The 23,670-nt window shown below is 45.7% G+C and overlaps 1 protein-coding gene and 1 pseudogene across 1 annotated transcript in view; both read left to right on the top strand.

The window, feature by feature from the left end:
• Positions 1-5,808: 5,808 nt before the first annotated feature.
• LOC149870206 (uncharacterized) lies at positions 5,809-9,666 on the top strand (annotated as a pseudogene).
• Positions 9,667-11,525: 1,859 nt separating this feature from the next.
• Positions 11,526-23,670, top strand: part of SMIM14 (small integral membrane protein 14) — an 85,077-nt gene continuing 72,932 nt past the window's right edge. Inside the window, exon 1 of the mRNA XM_090035778.1 lies at positions 11,526-11,748. The gene's annotated coding sequence lies outside the window, so the exon portion shown is untranslated. The remainder of the gene's footprint in view (positions 11,749-23,670) is intronic.

Here is a 23,670-nt window from a genome sequence, read left to right as displayed (position 1 = left end):
ATCTGAAAACAATTACCTTTTTCAGATTTGGATCTTGCTGTTCTCCAGCGTATTTGATCTAAACAAATGTGTCTTCAGCATTCCCATGCATTTCCAAGATCTTATGCTCACTGGTAAACTCACATTAGATGCGTGAGCGATCTTTGTCACCTCAGGTTTGTCTCCTCCCTTTCTTACATTTCTTGAATTGGGAAATTCACTAGTCATAACCAGCTTTAGAGCAGTCTTTTGTATCCCTGTCTCCCACACATTCACACAATGCCAGCATTTAACTATTTCCCATATTTTTGCCTTATTGCCAGTTTCTCTGGTTTTAAAAAGCTAGTTTTTTTTTTTAATCTTTTAAATATTACAAGACCAATTAGAATTTATTTTCTAACCATGCATACTAGACACAGCTTGCTTTACAGGGCATGTGAAAATCAACTTGTTCACTAGCTGTTGTTTCTTTTTCTGGAATTCTTTTGTAAGTTCAGTGATGAGTTCTACACCCTCTTAAAATATCCCCCCTACATGAGCTGCTTGTGGCTCCATCCCATTCCCTGCCCCAGCCCCCGGGGTTCATGCACTGCCCTGGGTGGGCAGTGCCCCTAGTCCCACTGCCTCCCTTACTATGAGGGCCTCAGCCTGCCCCCCCATTCCCTCTCTCCCCATAAACTTACCTCTAGGGTGCTTCTCTCTACATTGTCTGGCTGTATTCCTGGCCACGTGTATGTGGCCAGATGCAGATGCACACATGCACGTGGCACCCCCTGCATCCAGCAGCTCAAAGCAGCCTGCAAGGGGAAATCTGCCGCTTCCAAAACCCAGATCCCTGCGTGATACTGGGAATTCAGGACAAATGCTATCCCAGAGTCATGTAGCCTGGGCCCGGGACTTGATGTTCCCATTCAAGGACTGTCCTGCTCAGTTAGGTATGGGTAGTCACCCTGCTTCTTCTAAACCATGTTTTTCTTAAAGTGTGAGGCCCAAAACTAGACACAGTACTCAGGTAAGGCATCACCAGTCCTGAATACAGCAAAAGGATCACTTCCCTTGACTTGCAAGTAACACTCCAGTTAATACAACCAACTTTGCTGTTAGGCTTCTCCCCACCTCCCTAAAAAGAGCATACTTGCTTTATATTTTACTGGTTCACTGTAACTCCCAGGTCATTCTTTGCAGTACTGCAGCCTAGCCAATCATTCCCTTGCCTGCAATTATTGTCATAAATGGAGCACTTTGCACATGTCCTGGTTGAATTTAATCTGATTGATTTTGGGACCACTTTTGCTGTTTATCCAGGTTATTTTGGATCCTCACCCTACCCTCCAAAGCAGGAGTTGGCAATGTTTTTTGGCACAGTGCCAAAAAATACCCCAGCCTGGACTTGTGATATATTGGTATGCCAGGGGCAGATGGCAGGGAGGCATGAGGGGCTCAGTCCTTGTTGTGGCAGTCTAGCCCTGGTCCTTTCCCTACTGTCCATCCTGTGGCACATGTGCCAAGCAAAATGCCTTTGTGTGCCATGCTTCAGAGGATCTGCAATTCCACTCAACTTGTTGTCACCTGCAAATTTACTCATGCACTCAACTCCATCATCCAAATAATTAAATTAAGGTGTTAAAGAATACTGGACACAGGAGAGACCCTGAGGGGTCTCTTTATACTTTCTCCCAGCTAGACATTGAGCACAATGATCCAACAGGGTTATGTATCTACCTTATAATACCTTCATCTAGTCTGCATGTCCTTATCTTGTTAATGAGAATGTAGTGGGAGGCAGCATAAAAAATGTTGAATAGCATTATCTCCCTCTATTTTATAGAAAACCTTCTGGTCCTTAGCACTCAGCTTGTTCATAACCTCACTGGTTGATCTCTGATATTCCAGACAGGGAGTGCTGCAACACAGTGTCCCCAGTTTGTCTAACCATTCTGCGCTTGCTTCAGAGATATCATCTCTCAGCTCTTTCTGGGAGGCTTCTAGATGCTACTTCACTTCCTTTTGTGAAGCTTCCAACCCTCATTTTAGAGGGTTTTTTTCAATTACTTTTGCCCATTTGATTTCTGTGTTCACCTCTGTTGTTTGCTCCATCTGGAAATGAGAATCCTACTCACTATTGACTGAAGCATTAGAAAAGTTCAGGATCCTGCAGGTTTTTTTTCTGTTGCAAAGAAAAACACTGATGATGGGGTCAGTTGTATCTTCTATGCGAGCCTGCTATTTTGAAAGAAAGTAAGCACAGCAGTAATCAAGCAGCAGGAGACAGTTTCCTTGATCACATCTACAACTTCATGACAAGCCAGCATTTTTGTCAGGGCTATGCTACCAACATATCTGTGGGTACATTTGGAGTTTTCTTGTTGCCTTTTCTCTTTCCATGTCTCCAGTCTTTCCCAGATGCATAAAATTCCCAGAAAATCCTCTTCACATATTTATGCCTTTGTTTGATTAGCAATATGTTACCATGTATGGATGAAGACTGCTGTTGTTTCAGGTCCCTTATCCCATTAAGGAACTTCTAGCAAGGCTCAACTGCCCACTGCTGCCTCTTAGCTCATTAAGGTACTACTTTACCATCCATAGGTCTTTAGTTGTCAGCTACCACCTTAGAGTCTAACAGTGCTTTGATCTCCAACTATGACTCTTTTAATTTCCTCCCTATCTCAAACTATCAAAGTCCCAAAAGAGTATCCTTGGGCACTTCTACACATGCCCCTATGGTGTCATTGTTACTGCACTGTAATTTAGTAGTCCCTTTAGGTGCACAGTTATTTTTAGCTGCTACGTCACCATAGCGATGCGCTATAGTGAGGAAGCACATCACTATGGGAATGTAGCTGCGGTGTCAAGCCTTGTGCCTGCTGATGCCACATCGCCGTAACACATTGCTCTGTCCACGTAGCATCTCATGCACCCCTTGAGTAGGATACCACCTGTTTACTGAGGACATGCACAAACAAATAGCTAATCTTTCAGTTTGGGCATCCCACCCACAGACAGACCAAATCAGCAAGAAAACAATCTATAATCAATGTGGTTATAGGGAAATGAGAGAACTGCTGTTTTTCCAGGTGGTCTCCCAGATGACCAAAACTTTCTCCTGATAGCTCCCTTTACTATGCCTGACATCTATTGCAGGTGTACTAGGGTAGGGTTTGTATAACTTATTACAGAAAGTAACAGTTTCTTACATTGATCCCAAATAAAAGGCAGCTATTAGATTCATCAATTTCAGTAGGGTTTAACCCTTCCCTAAACGCAATATTAACCGTAATTGCTAAAGTTATCTATTAAGACATGTCGCTACAATGTAAATATACACATACACATCTTATAGTAGCAGCTACTTATAGTAACAGTAAAAAACTTCACAAACTAACTACTGATATTTTGCTATTACTTAAATGTTTTGAAAGGTGGTTAGCACCTGGGTAGTTTATATCAATTTACCATGTTATGTCCGCAGTCAGGATTTGCCCTGAATGTGATGAGTTCTATAACTCAGGCCCAAAGAATGTAAAAATATGCAATCCACAAATTCTTATGAAAGCTGAAAACAAGAAAATCTCCTGGTGTGTAATAAAGCAGAATATCTTATACCAAAGTGGGAGGTATCCAAATATGTTTTACACAGCAGGTACCAAAAGATTAAAATCAACCCACTTTATTACTGGATATAGGAGAAACTATTTTAGCAAAAAGATATGTGATTGACAGACTTAATACAATTTTATACATTGTCTGAATAGCAAGGAAGTGTTTAAAGATCCACACAAAAATTACTATAGTTAGTTCTTGGTGTGACAAAAGCAGTGATTCAGACATTTTGTGGCCCTATTCTTTCTCTCAATTACTAAACTAGTTCCACTTTCAAAATTGCTATGCTAGCTGGTTTTTCTGCTCTGATCTTTGGGCATAAAACTTGCACAGGTCTCTTAGTGAAAACTGTCTTGCCTTATGCAAAGCTCTTTTTAATATTGTTTTCTTATTTCAGCCCAGGTCTGATCACTGTATTCCTACACTTTTAGGTTTATTATTGATTCAATTCAAGCAGCTTATCCCAATCTATTTGTGTTACTTGTACATACTGAAAACTGGATCCTCTTTTTTAAATTAAAGAAATTCCTGTTCTTCAACCATTTATGCCTAAGTTAATCTTTTTCCTGAAAAAGGCATCAAAGAAGATTACAAATGTGTTAACAGAGATTTCAAACAGCTCTTTAAAAAGACAGAGGTACCAACAAGGAGTGGGGGAGAAGCAAATATAATTCCAGTCTCTAAAAGAAAGAGTAGGGAGGCTCAAAAATTTACAGACTAGGAAGTTGTTATGTTGAGCTCAAGGCCTATCAGTAAATAATAGCCCCGTTTATATGTAGATCATGATAATAACTGAGATTCCAGTCCAGATTTAAAAAAATTCTGAAAAAGCCATCTTTATTCTATAGTAGTTAAACAAACTGGCAACTGAAAAAGAGCTGGGTTAGAACCAGGTATGCAACTACAGTGATGTCTTTTCTATTTTTATTCAACATTTTCTATTGAAATATAATCTTTTCTCACATACAACACATATATTTTCTTTCTAAATCTTCTGGGGGGAATTGAGGTGTGTATTATATACAACAAATATGAATCCCCGAGGGTCCAGAAATTTGGTGTGGGGAAGAAGTAGTGGCAGTATTAATTTCTGTGACTCCCAGAGTGGCTGAGGAGCAAACTTGGCTTTTTATTTGCAGCTACTCAGTTACTTCCCCATACCACAAGGTAAGAGCATTTTTTTTTTCAGGCTGCCTTTCAAACAGGGTGCACTGGATAATCTGGGATGCGTTACATGTGAGAAAATACAGTAGAAAGCAGTATTTTTATTTTGTTGCTAACCAATAACTTCAAATACAGCCATCCCACAGTAAAACCCAAGGCAACTGGACTCCTGCAGTGTGTGTTTCCTTTTTCTCATTGATTTAGGTACTTGCACAGCACAAAATACTTCCTGGGTGGGTGACGTCAGACTTTTCTTTCTCTCCGCTTGGCATGGGTGTCTTAAAAGGGTTGCCTTCACCAGCAGAAAGTAAAACCACTAGTAAAGAATGACCAGCAGGTCAGGGTTGGTGGGGGTGAGTGGATTTTCCATGGTCTCTGCACACAGGTTTAAACCAGAGCTGCTTAAATGCTTTATTTCACTGCTTTAGAGGTGTTTGTTGTAGCCATGTTGGTCTAAGGACAAAATCAGACAAGGTTGTCTGGGTAGATGTAGTATCTTTTACAGGTTTCCCTCGCTTTATGTGTTCCTGGAAAACGGTGTATAACTTGAATTTACATAAAGGGAACCCACTTTACAATGTAACAAATAGGGACAGTGCTGTGTCTTATTGTGTTTTCCTTGTACTGTCCCTTTAAGGCCAAAGCCCTTATGTTCAGCACTGCAGGGTTCACTTTACTTTGTGGCAGTTTTGCAGCACTGGGACTCCATGTTCTCTGCCTTGAGGAGCCAGACGCATCCTTAGTTCCTCTCCCTTCACAGGACTGGACTGGGTCAAGTCAGAGGCAGAGCAGGTATAAGATCTGCATACATCTACTGATGCAGTTGGTAAGACCCACCCGGGATAGGATTCCAGAGTGTTATGATAAATGTTAGTTCAACACAGGAGTGTCCAGAGTGTTGTTGCTGAACTCAAAACATATTATCTGCAACCAGGATGGGATGCTTTGCTGAGAAGACACCTCTGGATTGTGGGACGACATTCTAAGACCAGGCTGTGCTTGTCATCAGAGGGAAGTTTTCTTCATCTTCTTTTCTCTCTAATATGGCTGATGTTAGTTAAAATGGCCATATTGGGTCACATAGAAGAATTTGATGCGAGCCAGCTGGCTCCTTGGGACTCTTATGCGGAAAGGCTATCCTATTACCTGGAAGCGAACAAAGTGGAAAACCCAGAACAGAAGTGTGCAATCCTTCTGACAGTCTGTGTTGCCAAAACATTTGCTGTTGTTTGTTCCCTCACAGCACCTGCCTTGCCAAACACTAAGTCTTATGCTGAACTAATTGCCCTGCTAAAGGCACATTATTGCCCAAGGCCACCTGTTACCTTGCAGAGATTTCATTTTTTTAAACTGAACCAAAAAGCCAATGAAGGCATAGCAGATTACCTCGATGAGCTCCATTGCCTTGCCAAATTTTGTGAGTTTGGGGATCTTTTGGATGGCCTGCTTCATGACTGTCTTATCTGTGGAGCTCAAGATGAAACAATCCAACGTCCCCTGCTCTATGAACCAAATTTGACCTTGGGTACTGCACAAGAAAAAGCCTTGGCACCTGAAACAGCATCCCATAACGTGAGAGAAAATCACCAGGTGTTCTCCAGCAATGTCCACTTACTCCAAAAAGATCAAGAATCAGATCATTACCAGCAAATTCAGCAGATTATACCCTCACCAACAGCACCATGTAAGCCATTTAATCCACAGACATGTTTGAGTTGTGGTGGCCAACATAGATGAAAGGAGTGCAGGTTTAGGAATGTGGAGCATCATGCCTGCAAGAAGAAGGGCCACAGAGAGAGGGTTTGCCACTCAAAGGCCAGTTCCGGGAGACAAAAAGACTGTGGCAAATGTATTCACTCCCAATCCACTCACAGATTAGAGTCCTCTCCAGAACATGAGGTACAAAAACCATATTTGATTCAAAATGTTGGTGTTGTTGAAACTCAAGGTTCTGAGATGACTGGAACTGTAGCAATAAATGGAGAGAAGTGCAAAATGGAAATGGACTTGGGTTCGAAAGTATCCCTCATAGATGAAAACACATTCTTCCACTTGTTTCAGCACCCTCTTCCCAAATTAGTGAAACCTGCGTGTTGCCTGCATGACTACAATGGACAGATTGTGGAAACTTTGGGTAGCTGCAGTGTCAGTGTCCACTATGGAACTGTTAGACAGTGTCTACCCCTCATTATCACTAAGGGTTCCTGCAAAAGTTTTGGGGAGAAATTGGTTTTCACCATTGGGAATCAGTATTCAAGGCGTACACAGTCTCTGCACAGAAAGTCTGGAAAGGCTTTCAAGAGAGTTTCTCCAGATATTCTCCAAGGAATTAGGAACTTACTCTGGTCCACCGGTGATGTTCCAAATGGCTCCTGTGATAGCTCCTATCTTTATGAAGGCTTGGAATGTACCTTTTGCAGTGTGGCCAAAAATTGATGCAGAATTAGATCAGCTTATCATGCAAGGGGTTCTTGAGCCAATCGTACATACAAGCTGGGCTGCATCAATTGTTCCTGTTTTAAAACTTAACGGCAGTGTTTGCATCTGCGGGGATTACAAGTGCACTGTTAATAAAGCACTTAAGCAGGACCTGCACCCAGTGCCTGCCATTAACCAGCTACTGTCCTTGCAGGAGGGAAGGTTTTTGCCAAACTTGACTTCGCTCAAGCCTATCAGCAATTGATAGTGGATGACAAGACTGCTGAGGCCCAAACGATAATTACACACAGGGGAGTGTTCTGTGTCAAGTGCCTCCAGATTGGAATTTCTGTGGCACCAGGAATTTTCCAGCAGTTCATGGAGAAAATGCTAGCAGGAATTCCCAGGGTTGTTCCATACTTTGACGATGTGTTGATCATGGGGCTGTCAAGAGAGAAACTCACTGAGAGACTCAGAGATGTTTTAGAGAGGTTCAATAAAGCAGGTATCAGAACAAAAAGAGAGCAATGTCAACTGGAAGTTCCCAGTATCAACTTTCTGGGATATCAGATTGATGCTTCTGGCATTCACCCAATTGAAGACAAGGTAAAAGCAATACATCATGTCCCTATACCAAAATGCAGACAGACTCTTCAAGCATTCTTAGGACCTGTCAACTTTTATCACATCTTGAAAGACAAAGCCACTATTATCAGAGCCTCTTCATCACTTACTGGATAAAGGAGCTCAGTGGAAGTGGACTTGCCAGCACAATGAAGTCTTCCAGGGTGTTGCTGACATCATTCTCTGTCCTTCTTCACTATGATGAGCAGAAGCCACTGGCCATTACTTGTGATGCCTTGCTGTTTGGTGTTGGCGCTGCCCTCAGTCACACATTGCTTGATGACATGGACACACCCGTTGCTTTTTACTCAAGAACAATGACTTCAACCGAGAAGAATTACGCACAGATTAATAAAGAAGCACTGGCAGTCATTGCAGGAGTTAAAAAATTCACAATTACATTTATGGCCACAAATTCAAAATCTGAACGGACCACAAAAACCCTCTTTGAATTTTTACTACAGACAAACTAACTCCTCCTATTTTGTCTCCTCGTATACAATGCTGGAGCATCATGCTAAATGCATATGGCTATACACTCATGTATAAACCAGGGAAAACGATTTCAAATGCTGATGCATTGAGCCGCCTACCTCTAGAAATACCTGATTGCGCTACTCCTCCACCAATGGAAGTCCTCATGCTGGAATCCATGCCAGAAACTCCTCTTCAAGCTGATCAGATAACAAGGATGACTGCAAAAGACCCTATCCTTGCCCGTGTCCTCAACTGGGTGTGGAGGGGCTGGCTCGCGGACAGGTTGGCTGAGGAATTCAGGCCATTTTCATCATGTCAGCATGAGCTGTCTGCACACAAGGGTTCCCTCTTGTGGGGAAATCGTATCATAATTCCAGAAGCAGGATACCTAATCATTCCGACAATGCTGCATGCAGCACACTCACGCATTGTGAGGATGAAAGCACTGGCTAGAAGTTATGTATGGTGGTCAGGTATGGACAATGACATAGAAAAGGTTATGAGGGAGTGCAGCATTTGTCAAGCAACCCGTCATAATCCACTGAAGGCACCAGGATTCCCTTGGGAAACGACAAAGGAACCCTGGTCACGCATCCACATTGATTTTGCTGGCCCTTTTCAAGATACAAATTTCTTAATTGTTGTTGACTTGTACTCAAAATGGCTTGAAGTGATTACTGTCTCAACTCTTACATCAACTGCCACTATAACACCTTTCCATTAGCTGTTTGCAACCCATTGAGTGCCTGACACTATCGTTTCTGATAATGGCAGTGCATTCACCTCAGCAGTTCCAAGATTTTGCCAGCCGCAACCTCATTCAAACAGTTACCATTGCACCTTGCAAGCCACAGGCGAATGGGCAAACAGTGAATGGTGCAGACTACAAAAGATGCACTGAAAAGGATCATTGTAGGAGACTGGCCTACCAGACTGGCCAGATTCTTTTTGCTCAACATGTAATTCCTTGCCCTACAATGCAGGTCCAGCCCATCAGAGCTTCTTATGGGTCATCTTCTCAAGACATGCCTTGACCATGTTAACCCAGACCTTGTGAGAGACATGCAGCTTCAGATAGAAAAGGAGTTGGACTCTGCATTGTTATCTGGTACCTTATGTCTTTTCATTCCACATGAGACTGTGTTTGCTCGGAACTACGGGACAGGCCCACAGTGGGTTCAATCTAAAATTGTAAGTGCCATAGGACCCATATTATATACAGTCCAGACTGATGACGGACAAGTTTGGAGACGTCATGTGGACCAGCTGCGTGGGCATAACCCTATACCTGAGCAATCTCCGAGCACCAGTCCACCACCAACAGACATGGATTCATTGGAGAAGTGCCTACCTGTTTCCAAACTCTTTGCCATCACCGTCAGAAGGAAGCGTCGCTGTTGAGTCTCCAAATAGGCTGACAGGGCCATCATCTTCTGAACCCCTCACAGAGTCCAGTTCTATGGGAAGACTACAGCGGAAGCGGAGTCCTCCCAAATGGTTGGCTGACTATTCTGTCTAGCGGAGAGGGGTGTTGTGTCTTATTGTTTTCCTTGTACTGTCCCTTTAAGGCCAAAGCCTTAATGTTCAGTACTGCAGGGTTCACTTTACTTTGTGGCAGTTTTGCAGCACTGGGACTCCATGTTCTCTGCCTTGAGGAGCCAGACGCATCCTTAGTTCCTCTCCCTCCACAGGACTGGACTGGGTCAAGTCAGAGGCAGAGCAGGTATAAGATCTGCATACATCTACTGATGTAATTGGTAAGATTCACCCTGGGTATGATTCCAGAGAGTTATAATAATAAATAACTGTTAGTTCAACACAAGAGTGTCCAGAGTGTTGTTGCTGAACTTGCAACATATTAGACAGGTTACAAGACCTTGACTGTGCTGACCCCCAAAACCATTTCTACTACTTTTACAAGACAATTTTGATACTCACCAGCAGCAGACAGTACACACTATCATAATGGGGATGGCAACTACAGAAACACATGTCTCAGACAACGAACAAGGAGCACAGATCCACACAGGAGCTGATTGTGGGCTTCAACAACACTGATCACATAAGAGTGAATTTACCTTACATATAACAAATTTTTGTTATAAAAAGCATCGTTGCATAATAGCGAATTGGCACATACAGAACTCGCATAAAGCAAGGAAAACTTGTATGAGACCAATTAGATAGTTGGAAAAATGGTTCTTTGCAAGCTCTTGGGCGCAAACACCCTTCTTCAGGCACAGGGAGAGTCTGGTGGTGTTGGATGTGCTCTCCTGGGTAGAACAGAAGCCTATTTCTATTATGGGAAACCCTCACTATTCCCAGGTTCGGCATTTGTGATTTAAAATATTTGTGAATGCCGAACCTGCTTCTTAAGTGCACTTAAAGGACCTCCTCAGGAGCTGTGCACTTGCTGCTGCCACGCTTCTGCCACACTCCCACTGTCACTGGAGCACCCCCCCACCCCAGCCACCGGGGCACTCAGTTCATCAATGCAGTGCCTTATTTGTGGATTTTGCCATTCGTGGGGTCTATGAGAATGGTGAAGGTCGCCTGTATTTATTTCACTGCCCGCTCACGTAGGAGGAGACCTGTCTCAGGGGCACGCCGGTGCCCTGCTCTGGAGTGCACCTAGTCTGGGTGTGCACACTCCCGCTGGGCTGCTCCAGGGAAGGGAAGCAAGGGGGGCACACCGTGTATTTGGGTCCATGGAGGCAGTTTTCCTTAAGCGTTCTGGGGATCACTGTTCTGGCATGGTTCAGTACCTGCCAAGGTGTTAGGGCTTAAAGCCCACTTTATGGAAGTGGGAGGCTCCTCCCTATCTTGCTCCTGCAGTCATAAGGCTGAGGTCAGGTGAAATTTGGGGGCATCTGAACCCTTAGGCTTGGGCCTCCACGTAGGATGCCAGCCAAAAGACTTTGGAAATATCTGAAGCCCCAGAGGGGTGGAGGATGTTTGCTGGTTGTAGGGCACTTATGGTTCTGGACTGACTCATGGATTTGGACTCCATTTGGCTGATTTGGCTTGGAAAATTTATTTTAAAAATCTATAAATAAAATAAAGCAAGAGAGCAGAACTGGAGACAGGGTGGGCAATCTGGTTCTAGTGCCACAGAAGCAGGGTGTGGTACGCTGGGGGAGGCGGGAGCCGTCCCGCGCTGCAGGGCCCGCGGCAGTGGAGGAAATGCCCTGCCCGACCCTGTGGGCAGTGCCGCGGCCCAGCTTGGCTCGGCTCGCCCCGCCCCCCGGGAGGCGGGAAGGCTTTGGCCCGGCCCGGCCCGGCCCCGCGTTGCGCCGCGCCGGCAGATCCGGGTCTCGTGGTGGGGACTGACGTGGTCAATCGAATCAAAACAGAAGGGGGGTTGACGGCGGCTGCTGCCCGGAGCCGAGCCGAGCCGAGCCGCGGACGCCGCTGCCTCGCGCCTTCCCCCACGACCGAGAGCGGCTGACGAGCCGGCTGCAGCTGCGCAGAGCGCCAGGCCAGGTGAGTGCTGCCCCGGGGCGCCCAGGCGAGGGCGGGGGGGGGCAACAGGCTGGCTTCTGGGGCAGCTGCCCCTTCCAGCTGTGCTGCTGCCCCTGCCGGATGTCAGGAAAGTTTCAGAGGCCCCCCCCCCGCCTGACCCCCGTGTCCCTGCAGCTCCTGGGAGCCCGCGGGTGGAGAGCCTGCGCCTGGCCGGGGAGCAGCGCTGCTCCGACCCTTGGGGCACGGGGATGTGTGATCCCCGCTCTGAGACTTCTGCCCGTCTTTATTTTGAAAAGGAGCAGACCTTCGCAGATCCTGCCTTATGCTCCTTTGCAGATGTTCCTTCCCCTCACTTGATTTGGGCTTTTTCTTCTTTTTTGTTTTTTTTAAAGAAAAGGTAAGTGACAGGCAAACCATGGTATACAGCTCAGAGGTGTTCTGCTTCTCTTTTAAAAGTCACAGATTGCTCTATGGGAGAAATTGGGCAATGTCTTGCAAGCCATATTGTTGGGCAGGTGCGGGGAAGGTGCAGTCTTTGGTAGGTTATAGAGACGCTGAGAAGATCTGAATCTCCTCAGCGTTTTGTCACCGTGCTGAAGAGGTAGCTGTTTATAGAGTATTAAATGACAGTTAGCCCTTCAGAACACACAAGCTGCTGTCATGATGATTCCTTTAACCATTATGAGGTCAAATTCCTGAAAGGCGCAATGTGTCTGGTCACTTCCATGAGAGGGGCTGAGCCAAGATCTCACCACCCCCTAGGCTTGATGCATGTGAATGCACATATGTGGAAAGAAATGCTAAGCAAACTCTTCTCTTAGTTGTCCTAGTCTGCCTTTCTGAGACAAAATGATAAATTCTTCAGCATAGGGACTCTGTGTCTTGTCCGAGGCTGAGCCCTCTGTCTGGGTTTGTAGACAGATTTCAGATGTGGTTTCTTAATTTTAAGTGCCTCAGATTTTGGGTTTCTAACTTGAGCTACAAAAATTCAGAAGCCATTTTGAAATTACTCGCCCAAATAAACAATGTGATTGTTGATAAAAGTCTCATTCCTGCCGTGTTGACTGGTCAGGGATATCCCTTTCTCAAGGGCGAGAGCATTACTCACTTTTATTTAGCTTCTGTACACACTTATGTGCTGAAAAGGAAGCGTTGGTTCAGAGAATTCCACCTAAAATAATTAAAGCCTAATTTTGATTTCTAGCTATGGATAATGACTGGAAATATTCTTAATAATCCCACTGAATTCTCCATATTCTAACATTTTCAAAGTTCCCATGATTACTTTTTGGTCTTAAGGGACTCTCTGGAGATCTCAAGAAAACAATGAACGTGTGTGATTTCTCAAAGATAGTAGTGGGATAGTTAAGTCCCAAGTGCCATTTTTCTTTGCCACTAACCTAAGCAAGTCAATTAATTTCTTTGTTTTTATTACCTCCTTATGCAAAACATGGAAATACTAATTCTTGCCCACCTGTGGAGTGATGTTGTATGGATATTTCTGATGCTGTTTGTGTAAAAAACTGTTGTTGATCTGCTTCTGAATTGTCTCAGTTTACTTCATTGTTCATGTAATTTCATGGAGCAGTAGGTTATTTTTTGGCCTGCTGACAGAGCACGAACCGTGTAGGAGTACCTTAAACTTCAGACTGTAGCTACAGCCCCCTCTCGGGACCTTTTGTTTTCTTCTTAGCCTTGACACTTAATTTCTTCTGCCCTTGTTCCCCACATGATACTGTTTACAATATTTATTTCCATCTTATTTCTAATACTGTGGACATTGCAGTGATTTGGAGGCGACTTCCCCACTCTATCTTCACTGTTTTCCCAGCATATAATAAACACTGAATAAAAAGCAGCAAAATCATATCGGTACATTTCACTACTAGAGAGGTCCAATGTAAATGAAACTTTTATTTGTTGTTTAGGATTCGCTCATCATTTTCTAGTTCGAGAGAGAATATGTCTGCTTTTAAAAGATATTATTTGGAGAAAGTAGCGTCTTTCTTACTTCTTGTTTTGCTATTAATTTCTCATTTCCTACTTTCATATATTTAGACTTGAGAGGTACTGATGTGTGGATTTTATTTGCATAACAGACATGCAACAAACCTGGTGTTTGTGCATCAGTATTTGGTGTCAAATGCTTCAGGTACTAAATTACCTCTGTAAGGTCCTCCTTTTGTTCTTACTGAAGTCTGTGGCAGCAAAATTGGCTCCTAATGTACATACATTGTGAAGAGTCTTAAAACAAAAAAAATAGGGCTGTATTGCATTTGGATGCTTATATTGCTGAGATCCTATGATCCCTGTTGACTTCCTGCCCGTGGGGCAGGGGGCAGGACTTAATGATCCTCTGGGGTCCTTTCCAGCCCAAATGTCTATGAAATCTATCTGTATAGAGTTGAATTTAACAGAGAGATTTGGATATTTCTCTGGCAATACCAAATATTGCGTTTCTGTATTGATCTAATTCAGGGGTGGGCAAAATACGGCCTGTGAGCCAGATTCAGCCTGCGAGGCCATTCTATCCAGCCTGCAGGGCCCCTAAAAAAATTTAGAAAATTAAAATTTGTCTTTGGTTCCTGTCAAAAATGACAGGAACCAAGGGCAGTAGGGCCCAGGGGAAGCCCTGGAGAGCTCCGGCAACAGCAGGGCCTGCCTGGCCCTGCCCCCCCCCCAGCTGGAAGGCCCAATAGGGGCTTCTGGCCTGGGACCATATGTCTACCCTGGCACTGGAAATTCAGATAAGGATGGGGGGAAGGGCAGGGGTCAAGCTGGTGCTGAGCACAGGGGAAAAGCGCCCCCTCCCCATGCCTGGAGCTCCCTGCTGCAGCTGCTCGCAACCCACGCGGGGCTGTCCTGAGCAGGCACAGGCAGCCCCACGGGGCTGTGAGCAGCTGCAGCGCAAGGCGCTGGCCATGGGGAAGAAGAGGGGCTGCTTCTCCCCTGTGCTCAGCATCAGCTTGTAACCTGCCCCCGCGCCAGCTCTGGGCTCGTCCATTGGGGCTGCGCCATGGCAACAGCAGCTGCGGCCCCCCCACTTGCTGCGCCAGGCAGTGTTAGCTGCTGCTGCCCAGTGTGCGAGCTCTGGGTGGGCAGCAGCAGCAAACACCGTCTGGCATGGCAAGCAGGAGGGGCCACAGCTGCTGCTGCTGTGCTCAGCCCTGATGGGTGAACCCAGAGCCAGTGCGGGGCCCAGGCTGGCAGCGGGGCTGTGTTACAAGCTGGTGCTGAGCGCAGGGGGAAAAGCAGCCTGTTGCCCGCCCTGTGGCCAGCGCCCCATGCTGTAGCTGCTTGCAGCCTGTGTTGTGCTGCATGTGCCTACTCAGGACAGCCCCACATAGGCTGCAGGAGGCTGCAGCAGGGAGCACCGGCCATAGGGCAAGTGAGGGACCGCTTTTCTCCATGCTCAGCACCAGCTCCTTCCCTGCTAGCGAGCAGGAGGTCAGGGCTGTGTGCTGCCTCCCGCCTGTACTGGCGGAGTGGGGTGGGGTGGGGTGGGGGGCACTGGGAATGAGCGGGTGCAGGAGCAGGGCCTGCACCCTTGTCCCAGGGCCAGCACTAGCAGGGCGGCAGGGGTACAGGGTCCCAGCTGGCAGGGGTTGTATGGAGCCGAGCCAGCTCCCCCCCTCCCTGCTGGTGCAGCCCAGTTCAGCTCCACAGACCCCTGCCAGCCTGCGCCCTGCTCTGGGCCCTACCAGTGCTGGCCCTGGGACATAGGTCCTGAGATGGTGACCAGGGGGTAGGGTAACTGTCAAGGAGCAGGGCTACCCATGCGGTCCTCAAGTTGTGGCAAGCTGTTGGTAAGCAGCCCTCTATCCAAAATAATTGCCCGCCCTGATCTAATTGCTCTTAACAGCAAATATAGACGTATTTTGATAGGTAGAGAATCTTGTATCCCAGATGTGCCATCTTCCCACATTTTAGTGAGAGGAGCAGACCGCAGAGAAAACTGAGCGTGATTTGCATAAACTTGCCTATTAATAAACTAAAGAATGTTTTTAGTTAGAACACTGTGGTCTGCACATTCCTTATCTTAGTATTTTCTTTATAAAGCCCTTTTCCTGCCTTCAGGGAATGTGAGAACTGTCCAGTTACTAATATAGAGCCAGATTCTGAAAGGTGCTGATTGCTTCTTCGGAAATCAAAACACTCTTAACCTCTTGAAATCAGATGGAGATGAGGAGACGGATTGCTGGAGGATGAGGCCAGGAGAGCCAAAGCTTGCAGTATGGATTCAGATAATTCATTGCCTTCATCAGCAGAGCTGCCTTCATCCTGTAGCCTTTTAGGATCCCTTTGTTGGCAGCTGCCAGAAAAATTCACCAGGAGCGGTTAGGGGTTCCTCAAGGTACAAGCGATCCACTCATGAGTTAATACAGCCTTGGCCTTAAATTGACTCATTATGAATTGTCTTTAGGGTGTGGTGTATGGGCTAGTCCTACCTATCCTGTTGTATGCCTTGCTCATTTATGGGTCACTGACACTACAGAGATTGCTACCTAGGGCAGAAGTGAGGGGTCCTGTAAGGATGACTCATGTTGCCCTTCATGCAAGTCTTGGGATATGTTCACACAACAGTCCCTTTAGCATTTGTTCCTGGATATGATTATTAGTGCATTTTCATATTGGCATGGATGTCAATTTAATTATTATGCTGCACTGGCTTTAGTTAAAGCATTTATCATATCTTTAAAAGTAATGGATTAATTTCTCCCCTGGTGTAGCTCATCTGAGGAAATCAGTACAGGAACATAAATATGACACTGCCTGCATTTGAGGCTGCTGCAGTTATACATATTACACATATTACAGTTCTTTGACTATAAAAGATTAGAGGAAATATGATTTCATTTGTACCACTTTTTAACACAATTAACACAAATGTCTGATCCAAAGCTTTTAACATTTTAAAAAGAAAAATCTGTGTTAGAAAACAACACGGGAGCTGTTTAGAGATGTGAGGACAGTTTGTTGATTTGCCTCAGATGCAGGAGATCCAGTGGCAAAGACCTGGCTTCTTTGGTCTAATCTACTGGTTCCCAATCCTAGCCTGTGGTAAAAAACAAGCCAAGTAACACTGCAGTCAGCATCATGATTTGCCCTCCCCGGTGATCTCAGTTTTGAATTTTCTGCAGCTGTGAGCAATTTTGGAGAATCTCTTGAGCAACTTTGTACCTATAAGCTCTGGGTTGGGGACCAGTGGCATAATCCATGAAAAAGTCCTCTTGGTTTACCGTAAAAGTTTTATTTTAAATAAGGGATCCAGCCCCAGTTTTTATTTTAAATAAGCTTTTTGGAATATTTGATATCAGTAGTTTATATGTAGAAAGTCATGTCAGAAAAATATTGGTCCCAGTGAGGTCATATGAAGGGTGTGATGTGTCTAAAGCAGTGTTCTCAACTTTTTTAAAACTTGAAACTTCCCTGGATATACTCCAGACACCCCCTGTAAGGATCCTTTCAAGAGTGCTGTAAGGTACCACCCTATTGTATAGTATCCTACAGCACCCTTGAAAGGATCTCAGGGTGATGTGGTACCCTCTTTGAGAATCATGGGTCTAAAGTCAGCAGTTTACTTTTTAAATGGTCAGGTTAAATAAAACATAAGGCAGAAGTTTTCTCATTTGAGTAGTCTTGAATTACACAAGTGATCCGGGGGGAGGAAGCCTGTAGTAGACCGGTGGTATGAATGCTCAACATTTTTTAGAATGAGGCCACTATGTATTCAAATATTTAATGACAGGTGCCTACATTCATGTTAAGTTCCAACTTTTGAGTATTTTGGCCAAAGCTTTTATATAGGCCTAGCGAAATATAAATGTGTGCTTATTTGTGGGTTACACCAAAATGATTTTGTTTGAGCCAGGGGATTGCTGGATGCTTGACTTGCAAGAGAGAATATTGGTGAAAAAATGTGTTTCTTTCTTACACTAGGTGAAGGCTGTTTTTGGCACTGTTGGTGTTTTATTTCCTACCCTTTACCTTTTATCTGTACCTATTATATGTTGCACTTACATAGTACTTTCTTTTTGAGTATCTCAATATAGAGCAGGGAATCCATGCTAGCCAGTAAGACTGCTGAGTAGACAGCCATTGTTCTTTGATAAAAGCTGGAGTTTCTTTTAATTGAACATCTCAATAATCAGATGTCCAGAAATTGATTGCCACATATTCTGTGTAGGATAAGTACTGATTAAAAGGTGTTCTTGATAAACTTATTTTAGTTGATTCAGGTATGCCAAGACCCTGACTGAAATACCGTTGAAATTGGTGGGAAAAACTCCTCATTGGCTTCACTGGGAGTTGATCCAGTCTGGCTCAGAATAGAGCTGTGTTTTATCTGAATACTGAAAGACATGCTATCTTTCTCAGCATCCCCTTACCTGGTTTGTTTTATGGCAAGTTATTAGATACATATGCTGTCACTGGAGGAAAAAAATAATCAAACTATTTCAAAGAATTTGAGTATAATTGTGTGTTTGTATGTGACTGGAGTGGGATTAAGAAGTTGCTGCACCTTAAGACAATTTATTAAAGTGCTTCATTAATGCAAATTTTTCAACTAGTGAATGAGTCTCTCTTTCTAAGAGCAGGATGCGTAGCTTACTGTTTTGAGTGTTAGAGCTACAGTATCTAGAACTGCTGTTATAAGACTGTAGGGGAAAGTCTTAATTTTTTTCCTGTATTTTAAAACTGTTCATTCGAAGAACGAATAATGACACCTTTACGTACTGTAGAGCAGGGGTGGACAAAATGCGGCCCTGGGGGCTGGATGCGGCCCACCATGCCATTCTATCTGCGGGGCCCCTAAAAAAAATTTAGAAAGTTAATATTAATCTGCCCTAGGCTGCCTGTCATGTGACCCTCTACGGCTTGCCAAAAGTCAGTAAGCGGCCCTGTGCCAAAAATAATTGCCCGCCCCTGCTGTAGAGAGATGCACTGCTCTGTGCTTGTCCTTTCACAGCATCTGATGAAGTGAGCCAACCCACAGAGCCACATGTGTGGCCTGTGGGTCTTGGACCGAGCCTGCTTGCCATATGCTGCATGTGGAGCTGGTCTGGTGCAGGTGTTCCTTGAAGTACAAGGAATTGGTCTGGAGTGTGAATGGCATGCTATACCTATGCTAGACAAACCCTGTACGCTTGCTCCAGGGCTGATCCGGATCAGGCTATCTGGCAGAGCATTATGTGCAGCACACCCGCTGTGCTGCGAGCTACATCCATGGCACTGGGTCCAGCCTGGTCTGGGGCTCGTGCTGCCTGGGACATGTAGGCTGGACCCGGTGCCACAGGTGCTGGCCGTGGCACAGGAGGGCTGGCACAGGGCACATGCTGCTTGTGGCACCTCACTGGCCAGCCCTGTGCTCTGGCTCTGGTGCTCATGGATGGCCCAGGGCTTGATCCTGCCTAACCCTGGCACAAGTGCTCAGCACCAGTCTGGAGGTATGCCACAAGCAGTGTACACCCTGTGCCTAGCCCCCTGGGCCATGAGCAGTGCTTGTGGCACATCCCACTTGTAGTGCAAGCCCCAAAGTGGGGTCAGCCTGCGCTGTCTGTGACAAAAGGGGCTGGTATGGGAAGCATGCTGCATGTGGTGCCTCACCGGACCAGCCCTGCCCACCAGCTCCAGCATGGCCGGATCTGGCCCACAGACAAGCACAAGGACCCTCTTCCAGCCCATGGGACCAAATGAGGTGCAAGTCTACCCTGCCTTCTGCCTGACTTCCACACAGTGTTATAGGTAATATGGCATTAATTGTTCACTGAATAGATGCATGGTAATATTTGAAAAGGTGTTTAGAAGCTGAAGTCTCATTGGCCACGTCTACCTGAGACGCTTACTGTGCAGTAGCTTGTTAGTACTGTCCAATAGTGCTGTGGTGCAAAAGCCGTGATGTGACACTACTGCGCAGTAGTAACTAGCTACTGTACAGTCAGCATCACCCGGAAACCATGTGGGGACTCTGCAGTGCAGAACGCTGGTTACTGCGCAGTCGTTTAGTACTTTGGTATGCAAGTACTAAATGACTGCACAGTAACAACTGCACAGTCAGCGTCTCGTGTAGATGCAGTCACTGAAACCAAATGAGATGTAAACATCAAAGTTTACTTTTAAAATGAGAGAGGCTTTTAAGTCATCTTGGCCTTTTGGCAGACTTTACTCACAATCTTGAGTATCAGCAGGTTTTGGTATCAATATGCAGGTGCTGTGATTGACAAGTTACATAACTAGAGACCTGCTTAAATTGGAGTGAGACCAAGGATTTTTTTGCAGCCACTCACAGTGCAGATCCACTTTCATAGGCATTTGTGACAACCCCACCCCTCATCGCTGATTGGCTAAGAGGCCCAGAGGCCCCGCCCCTCACCACTGATTGGCAGAGAGGGCTGTTTTCATGAGGCCCTGCCTCTTGCTGCTAACTGGTGGAGAGGCCCTGGCGTGGGAGGAGGGATGAGGGGGCAGCCACCATCTTGGCTACTCCCCTTCATGTTACTCTGCCAACTGGTGCCTTTCCCCCCTCCTCCCCACACTGTGATGGGTTGCAAAACCAGGCAGCAGCAGCTGTGAGGACTGCTGGCTCCCACTGGAGAGCCAGCATTTTATTTTTAGTATGTTTTTATCTTTTCTTTTGAGAGATTTCCCAGGAAATAGCGGCAAACATCATTTTTCATGGCAATTGCAGAAACCCTGTTTCTGTGATTTCTGTGAAAATTGCAAAAGCGTGATTTAAGTTGGTCCCTATACATAATCTTCTGCGGTGCCTAAATCTGCCTGTAGCTTATGTCGCAGCACTTCGGGACCAGGATAGAGTGCTACAGCATGGAAGTGCTCCCAGTGCAGGTGCAAACAAAGGGCTTGGTTTCAGTGCATGTTGCCTGACATGCTTATGCCTCACATATGCAATCATGGGAGGCCCTGAGCTTAAAAGCTGCAGGAGTTGCTGCAGAAATGAGAACAGGAATTCTGGAGGAAGGAGTGGATAGCCTGGAGGACTGGAGACACTAACCAAAAAGCCAGAAAATAAGCAAATCAGCCTCTGAAGTGGTTCCTTTAGCTGTTCATTAGGCAGAAAATCCCATTAAAGTCAATGGGCATTGTTACCGTAATGAGGACTGCAGTGAGTTCCAGATTTGTTCTTTTAGCCAATCACATCAGGATGGAAGAGGTCAATATTTTTATAGTGGGCAGCTCACTTAAGTGCTTTAACATCTGTCAGGCAAAATGATTAAATAGCTATTCATCATTTAGTATAATAGAAATAAATCCATTGTCATAGAACATTGTCACAGTCTCCAATTTTTGGAAATAAATGTTGAAGTGATGCTGAAACTCTTATCTAGAAGCAGGAGGTCGTTATCCTTGGGCAATATTTTAGTTGACTGATGAAAACTAATAACTAGCTTTTATATTGTGAGAGATTTCTTCCAGAAGAATTTCATCTTTTTCAACAAAAGGGTGGCCAACTATTGGTAGCTAGAGTTTGGTAATAAAATTCTTTATCATATGGACTTTAAAAACACTAAATTGCACTCTGTCCTGGCTGGATATGGATACTTAACTCTTCTTCAAGTATTTTTACCACAAGAAATGTTAAGTCACATAAATGTGTGTATAGATATATGAATAAGGAACTAGCCTTTAAGTTAGCGCTTCCCAAACTTTTATTCAACATGATCCCATTAATGACCCCTGTCACTGCTGGGCTTTCCCTGGCCGCTGGATGGTGGTTTGGGTCTCTCTTCTTATCTGATGTCTTGTTCGGACCCTCAGTAACTGCGAGGTTGGTCTTTTCTCCCATGTCGCTGGTCCCACACTCACCTGCCACATCTTGATGTTCCGCAATGGGCGGGGTTGGCTGTTGGGATCCTTGTTGCCCAGGTCTGACCTGGCAGATTCATGGGGCTCCACCACCCCTACACCCCGGCCTCACGCCACCTTGATGGGTCCTCTCGCTGCGTTCCTCCAATGGAGTATGCTCTCCCACCACGCGCACCCTCATGTCGACGGGATGGGGTCGCACACCAGCCTGGCGTCAACTTACACACCCGACCCCTGAAACACCTCTTCCTGGGAGCTACCCTGGGTTTCTTTACCCTGCACCCAAGTGCCCTCTCCCCCACTTACCCCACTCCAGGGCCTTCACCCACAACTACCTAGACCCAATACTCGTCCCACACACCCCGTGAATCTCCCAGCTTTGCTACGGGTTATGTTGTATCTGCTGGGTCTTCCGGACCTTGTCCGTGACGGTCCTGCCTACGGCCCCTTTGTCTGGGTCGTCACTGGTGTTGGCCTCCTGATGAGCCGTCCTACTGGCCCACCATTCAACCTTGGGCTTGGAGCATCGGTGTTGAGGCCTCCGTCCCTCCAACCACCCCGGCTCTGGCTCACCAGTTTCCTCCCAGACCTTCCTCGCAGCTGGCTCCTCCTGTGGTGGCTGCGTCTGCACCACTTGCTTTCCCGAGGATGTCAGTAGCAGCCCAGCTCACTCCTCCAGTGGTGCATGCTGCCGCCCAACTTGCTGTTCTGGCAGTGGCTGCTGCAGCCCAGCTTGCTCCTCCGGCAGTGACTGCTGCCGTCTGGCTTGCTCCTCCGGCGGTGCCGGCTGCAACCCGGCTTGCTTCCCCTGGGTTGGGGGTCGTTCCGGGTCTTGCCCCTGCTGTGATCCCTGCAGCCGCTCCACTCTTGGGCCATCCGCCCCGCCTGCCACGGCCGCCGCCATTTTTAGCTTCACCAGCCAGCGTCTAGTGCTGACGTCACTGGCCGGCCGCAGCTGTACAAAGAGGCGGCTCACGAGCTGTGCGGGTTCCTCCTGCTGTTTCCCCTGTGTGTTGCTCGAGGCTGCAGGTGAATTTCCTGTGTTACCTCGCTTCCCGAGACAACCCCATTTCCTCAGCATGGCCCCTCACTCCCACCCCACAGCCTCCCGTTGCCATGACCCCATCCATTGATGTTGCGATGTTATGATGACCCACAGTTTGGGATCTGCTGCTTTAAGTCTTAGTTTTTTAGATTTAATTTCCTTTGGGGATTCAGTTTTGATGAATGTTAAGAAACTAATAGCCGTGAAGACAGAAGTCATCTTCTTGAACTTCCACAGAACATAGGCTGCCAATAAAGATACCAGTTAGTGTTGTTATTTTGAAATGTACGTACTTCTTCACCAAGAATCAGACCAAGGCATTTCTGCACACAAATATGCACCATTTTAGTTAAACTATCCATCTGCCTACATGAACACTTATTTTGGTTAAAGTGCCTCCTTTAGGTTTGGCTTTAGTTTGTTCCTAATTGACTTACTCTAAACTGAAAAAAAACCCAAACAACCACAGTAAGTGTTCACACAGTCTTTGGAATTGATCTAATGAAACAACTTGAGTTAAATTCAGCATTTAGACAATTGTGCCTTAAGATCTTTCCTTTACATAGCATAACATGCCAAACATCTACAAATGGTCACATTTGTATTTCCTTGTAAGCTATTTTGTGATGCCAGGTTATTTTTCACAACCTCTTTGCTTTTCCTCTCCTATTCAGGACTCTTTTTTTCTTCCCACTTCTTCTGGTCTTGTCCGTACTGTGAACTTCCTACTATTTTCCCACACTGCGCTAACTCGGTGAGTCTCAGCCAAGGTGCCAGGATATACTGGAGATCGTTGCAGGAGTGATGTACAGTACCAAGCAAAGTTAGGTGTGCAAGCATGATTCACAAGATAAACTGAGAGATTTTAAATAGGAATCCATAGTATTAAAAAGCTTCTGACATGCTCAGAATGGTCTTTCTGTGTTCTTTGCAAGGGGAAAATTGCTGTCTTCACTCATTTTTTGACTACAGAAAATGAAAACTCTGACCTGTCACTTTTTCCAAGGGATGCCTAGAGCCTATTAAGAGGTGCTTGGAGTCTAAAAATGTTGAGACCTGCGGGAGCTCCATTA

Source organism: Crocodylus siamensis, chromosome 2 (genome assembly GCF_052110815.1).
Source record: "Crocodylus siamensis isolate JL-2025a chromosome 2, ASM5211081v1, whole genome shotgun sequence".
Classification (NCBI taxonomy): Eukaryota; Metazoa; Chordata; order Crocodylia; family Crocodylidae; genus Crocodylus; species Crocodylus siamensis.
This window is presented reverse-complemented; position numbering and strand designations above follow the sequence as displayed.